This window comes from Brassica napus, chromosome C7 (assembly GCF_020379485.1).
Source record: "Brassica napus cultivar Da-Ae chromosome C7, Da-Ae, whole genome shotgun sequence".
Taxonomy (NCBI): domain Eukaryota; kingdom Viridiplantae; phylum Streptophyta; class Magnoliopsida; order Brassicales; family Brassicaceae; genus Brassica; species Brassica napus.
In genome coordinates this window covers 4,146,579-4,152,327 of record NC_063450.1, presented here as the reverse complement: position 1 = coordinate 4,152,327, position 5,749 = coordinate 4,146,579, and the positions used below count along the sequence as shown (strand labels likewise).

The following is a 5,749-nucleotide window of genomic DNA, read 5'->3' as shown; positions in this document are numbered from 1 at the left end:
AGTGGTGGTAAAGATGAATAATAGTACCATGAAAGTGGTAAACATGAAATTCTCTCTTTATTTTTACTACACTTGCCATATAAACTTACAGTTTCTGCCACATTATTTTTACTGTAAGTTACATAAAATTATATATAAATCATATATGTTAAAGATCTGTTGTTAACAAGTATGCAAACTAATGAAGAAGAAATTAACAACAGATCTTTATCATGGTACAAGTATCAGACGTGGATCTTCGTCACACGGTTTATGGTGGTTGTGTTCAGATGTGAATTCTTATAAAGTATATAGAAATTTTGGTTGTATAGTCATGAATGTAATATATATTTCATAATTTGTAATAGCAAAGTGTTAAAATTTTTATTTTAAAGCATTATAATTGGAAGTATATTTTCATCAATTAAAAAGAGAAAGCAGAATAGAAGAAGAGATAAATCAAAAATCGTCTTTTTAGCATCTCCAACCCCTTTATATTTTTAACTATAAAATAGAGTTTGAAGAAAAAAAATATATCAATGTTACTCTATTTTTCACTCTATATAGAAGTATTCTATTAATAGAGTAAATTCATTTTCTCTATTAATAATGAGTTTACTCTATATAAAAATAAATTTATTTATTTTTGTTTATCACTCTTACTTGCACTCTAAATACAGTAATAGTGGAAAAGAATTCAACTTTATTGAACCATTGAAAATGGTTTTCTAGATAAAGCAAACTAATTAATGAGAGAGAGATTTATCAATAACAATTGTCACTAACTAGAGATAGGTTCTCATTAATTGTCATCTTCTACTAGAGATTAATTGTGTTTATTTGATCAATTACAACTTACTATTTTTACTTTCACGGTAAATCTTTTATATAAATGAGGAAATTTAGTTTTAAAATGTTATTTATATTAATGTTTTAAAATTTTATTTATATTAATGTCAAATATGTTTCTATTATTTGAAATGAAAAAGAGTAACCTGACTATCACAGTAAAATTAGGAAGATAGTTTGAATTACTTTTTTATTATGTTTGGCAAACTTTACTTATGTATAAGATTTGAAACAGGGATTAAAATTTCATGTAAGTTAACACATCAGAACTAAAAAAATTGTTCAATAATGCACTTGAATTTATTATTATTATTTTGAGTAATTTTTTTTTTAAAATCGATGATTGATAACTGTTTTAAAACTAAAACAGTTTAAGATTTGTCTATGCATTATTAAATAGTAAAAATTATTAAATTATAAAATAATATTAATATTAATTGGAAGTGACGTACTATTATTAGTGACCAATATTTTAAATATAGAAAGATTGTTTATCCGTACTTTGATATTTTTTAGAAAAATTATTTATTCACCGATCAATAAAAGTATGCGACCTCATATTCAGTGTTTGAAAAAAAAGGAAAAAAATAATAAAACTTTGCCAAGTCATATTATATTTTTAAAAATAAAAAAATAAAATAAAAATAAATAAAAAATAGTACAAATATTTTTTTTAACATTGTTAACGCCGTAAGCAAAACACTAAACCTAAATCCTATACATTAAACCCTAAACACTAAACCTTAAATTCTTGGGTAAATCCTAAACTCTTGGGTAAGCCCTAAATTTTTGAGTAAACTCTAAACCTTTGGGTAAACACTAAACCGTTGGATAAATCCTAAACTCTAGGGCTTAGGGCTAAGGTTTAGAGTTTTGCTGACGGCTTTTAGGATTTAGTTTTTAGGATTTAGTGTATAATATTTATGATTTAGGGTTTAGGGTTTATCCAAAGGGGTAGGATTTAATGCTTAGAATTTAGGGTTTTGTGTTTTGCTGATATCGTTAATAATATTAAATAAACTCATTTTTTCTGCGGCTAGTACTATTTTATTTATTTATTTTTACTTTTTATTTAAAAAATATAATATAACTTGGCAAATTCATGTTATTTTACGTTTTAAAAAAATTAAGTATGATATGACAGGCTATTATTGGCTGGTGAACCTGCGCTTTCGGGGTAAACTAAAAAAAAAACTCTTTTTAGAATGTGTAGATGTTGTTTTTGTAAATTTGTTCTAATATAATTTTGATAACATTATATAATAAATAAGTCTATATCTTATTTGGTGTTGGACTTCTGTAAATTGAAACATAATTTTGGATAAACTGTTTGCTAATTAAATAAAACGCATAATAGTGTGTGAACCAAAATTTCTTTTGAAAAAATAAATTTATATATATGGAAGGAAAAAACATTAGAAGCTGCAATTAGACATGAACATCCCTTTTTAGAATTTTTGGAGAAACAAAGTATGTTATGATTTCTGGGAGAATTTTAATTTTAGCTTTTACCCCAAATTTAATATCACTATTTAAATTTATCTTTAAGAGATAAATATTTGCATAAATACTTTAAATTTCTGAAAAACTAAAACTGACATTATAAATTCATTTATAAAATATTTATAAAGGTTCATAATTCAACCCCAATCCATAAATAATCTACTAATACTAAAAGGAGTATATCCTTTATATTTATAGACTTACTTTTTATTTAAAAAAAAAACTAACTGAGATACTAAGGCAACATAAAACAAAAATAGGAAAAACATAGGAATAATTCATGAAAACTCTATTCTTTCTCTCTTAGGCTATGTCAAGTCCAAACGACGGAGAAAAACGACATGTGTGATGGCCACATTGCTGGAAACTAACTCCTATGTTGTTCCTGGGAGCTAGACTACAGACATTGGTTTTTGTTGATATACTTATGGCAGAAAAGCTACAGCCGAGACCTTAGGACATGGTAGGAAGGTCAAAACCATTTACTTATCTCATCATCACTTTTTTTTCTTCTGACCAGACTTCTTCTTTCTACGGAGATATGAATTGCCTTCTATGTTGAAGGTTTTTACTTTGATAGCACTCGCTTGCTTTTCTCCATATAACTGAAGAGAAACAATGTTCTAAACTTTGCACATTAGCTAAGCTTTTAAAGACCAATTCTAGGATCACCGGCTGGAGCTGCATAAGATTTTGTTTTTTGAACACCTGAAGACACCAGCTAAGGTATATAAAGACTTTTTACTCTACATAAATAACCAGATAATGTAGAGCACACACGCATACAATTAGCGTGAATTACCTTGCTTGCACGTTCACACCCCATATCCGTGAAACGATTAGTAGCCTAGGAAAGAAAATAAAAGAGCATTCGTTAATCAGTAAGAAGATCTATGTCACATAAATAGCTTGATTCAACATTCAACAGCCGCAAAGTAAACTTACCAAAAGAGCACGTGTGACTTATTTCTTGTCCTTGCTGTTTTATTTAAGTCGTGGGTGTAATGGAATCTCCATGAGGCATTGACACCAGTGCAGATTTCTGCGTTAATGTAATGGAATGTACCAAATAGTGGAGAGGCGCAACTGTTGCATTGACATTCAAAACACTCTGAAAAAGAGATGGTACGCTAGAATAGCAAATTCCAATTGAGCTTCCGGTATGGTTGGCATTGGCAAAAAGAAAATGTTAAGTTTTGGAAACAAAACTTAGTCTCATTTGTATTGTTTTTTTGGCTTCAAATCTTAAATCCAGAATGATTATGAATCTTAGAGACAAAGAAAAATAATGGAGCTTGTTGGATTAAGATTTACTGTTATATTGTGTTTGGTGAGGAATCATACCGTTGATGGCCCAGTTACATTGGTCCCTACACATCTCTTCTATTCCATTGTTTGACCTGTCCAAACATTTTTGAGTTTATTTTGTCTCAGAAACATCACAAAATAAAGAAGTCGCGTGACAATTAAAAAAATAAACAGTCTTAAGTTTTGCTTACTTTCAGTTTAGTTCAAGTAAAACTTTTTCGGTTAACGCGCTCTGATTATCTGCATCACCAGGTTTTCCTCCAACCTTCACCTGTGGGATTTTCTGTACATATGATTTTAGACAATTAGGTCTAGAAAAGATGTAAAAGAGCATAACAAATACACTCTAAAGTTTATATGTGTAGGCCACAACATTCTTACGTTTCTTCTTCTAGCAAATTAAAAAATGTTTACCTCAAAGACTTCTCTGAATAGCTGCTTTGAGACATTTGATCACTCCTGTCTTACTGCCTAGGATTTGACTGGAGATACATCAGTATGTTTTATGCTTTATTCATGGCACAAGCCCAAGTTAGATGATGGTAGAAGAGACAATACCTTGATCAAATCAAGAGATATTTCCGTTCTTACATATTTGGGCAAAACCCTTCAAGATCTTATTGACCTCTGAAACAGTGACGATTTCATCATCTTCTTCCTATTCGTCCTCAGACCGACACAGTTCGCTCAAGCTAGGGAAGAAGAACCGGCCCAATTCCATACGACGCCATAGACGCCAGCACCCTTCAGATTTTTTCCCCGACCAATTCCTCCAGTCTGTTGATTAGTCTTGTTAAACATGATTTCAACTATCTCTTGTCAAGAAAAATATGACTGAAGAGAAAGTTAAGAAGACAATGAAGAGATCGGCCGATTTGATCGCCATCAGAGAAGAGAAAGTTAAGGGGACAGTGAAGAGATTGCCTGATTTTGCGAGGATCAGAGTATCAAAGAAAAGATTTATATAAGGTAAAAATCAGGGATTCGGAACAGTTGCATGGGTCAGATTGTAGCTGTAAAGAAGGGGGTTTAATGAGAAAGATTGGTGGAGACCGACGTTACAGAAGAGAATCGGAAATGGTGATAAACGTTTGCGTTTCTACGATGGGTACGAAGCAGGTGAAGTTGATGAGTCGCTTAGAGCTGATAATGTGTACAGATTAGCCCACACGAAAGTCCGGTAACTTAGAAACTTGACTTGATTCTTAATGAAGATGACGTGACAAAACTGAGTCTTCCTATTGGTTAATTTTTTAAACCAACGTGGACACTCTCTATGCACAGCTTATTTTTCTTTTAGTATAGTTTAGATATGTAAAATATGAATAGGTACATATTAAAAAGAAGCTACGAAAGTAGACGACAGTTGGTGCGTTACGTTAAGGAAATGTGTACTTAATTAGAATTTTAGAAATAAACTGAAGAAAGTTGTACTAAAAACAAAATAAATAAAGCAATGAGATGAGGAATCACACATGGATTCCATTTTGTGGCATTCCACTTTTGGTGTTTTCCACTAAAAGATTAATCACTCACGAGATTGTTATTTTTATTTTTTTAATTGCTAGCAAGAATCATGATGATAATAATAATAATAATAATAATTCCAGTTTTTAGATATATACACACTATATAATATATTTAAACTAGTGACGTCTTGGACAAGTTTTATCCTCACCCTTATTTCAAACTTATATCTAGATCTCGACCCCGCGACCGCGCAGATTTTTTGTTTTCATTTATTTTTATATAAATATTTTATTTTTAATTCTAAGTTGGTATATATTATAATATATATGTGCCTATCAATTTTTAAAACATAATAAGTTTACGGTATATTTTTTCATTGAATAGATTGTTTCAAACTTTCACATGTATTTGTATCTTCTTCTATATATATATTTTCGGATTATTATTTCATTATTAAAATCGTAACTATATATATAAAGAAATTAGAAAAATATTGTTTTATTTTCATATTTAAAGATATTATAACATTTCACAAATTTAGAAAGTTTTTTTAAAATTAAACTTTTTGCTTCATAGATTTATATTATCGAGTAAATAATTAAACATTTAGTTTTGTTTAATTTTTAAAATAAACTATATA

General features: G+C 29.4%; 1 long non-coding RNA gene across 3 annotated transcripts; it reads right to left on the bottom strand.

Moving 5' to 3' along the window:
• Nucleotides 1–2,034: 2,034 nt before the first annotated feature.
• LOC111208290 lies at nt 2,035–5,296 on the bottom strand. 3 transcript variants are annotated; one of them, XR_002660274.2, is made up of 7 exons: nt 4,198–5,296; nt 4,054–4,110; nt 3,831–3,922; nt 3,676–3,731; nt 3,277–3,417; nt 3,134–3,178; nt 2,035–3,039 (listed from the first exon to the last, which is right to left on the bottom strand). It is a non-coding gene; the product is annotated as an uncharacterized LOC111208290 (long non-coding RNA). The 3 variants fall into 3 exon arrangements; XR_007326713.1 differs by having other exon boundaries at nt 2,035–3,052; nt 3,277–3,731; nt 4,198–5,289; XR_002660271.2 differs by having other exon boundaries at nt 3,277–3,731; nt 4,198–5,285.
• Between the last annotated feature and the right edge of the window lie 453 nt (nt 5,297–5,749).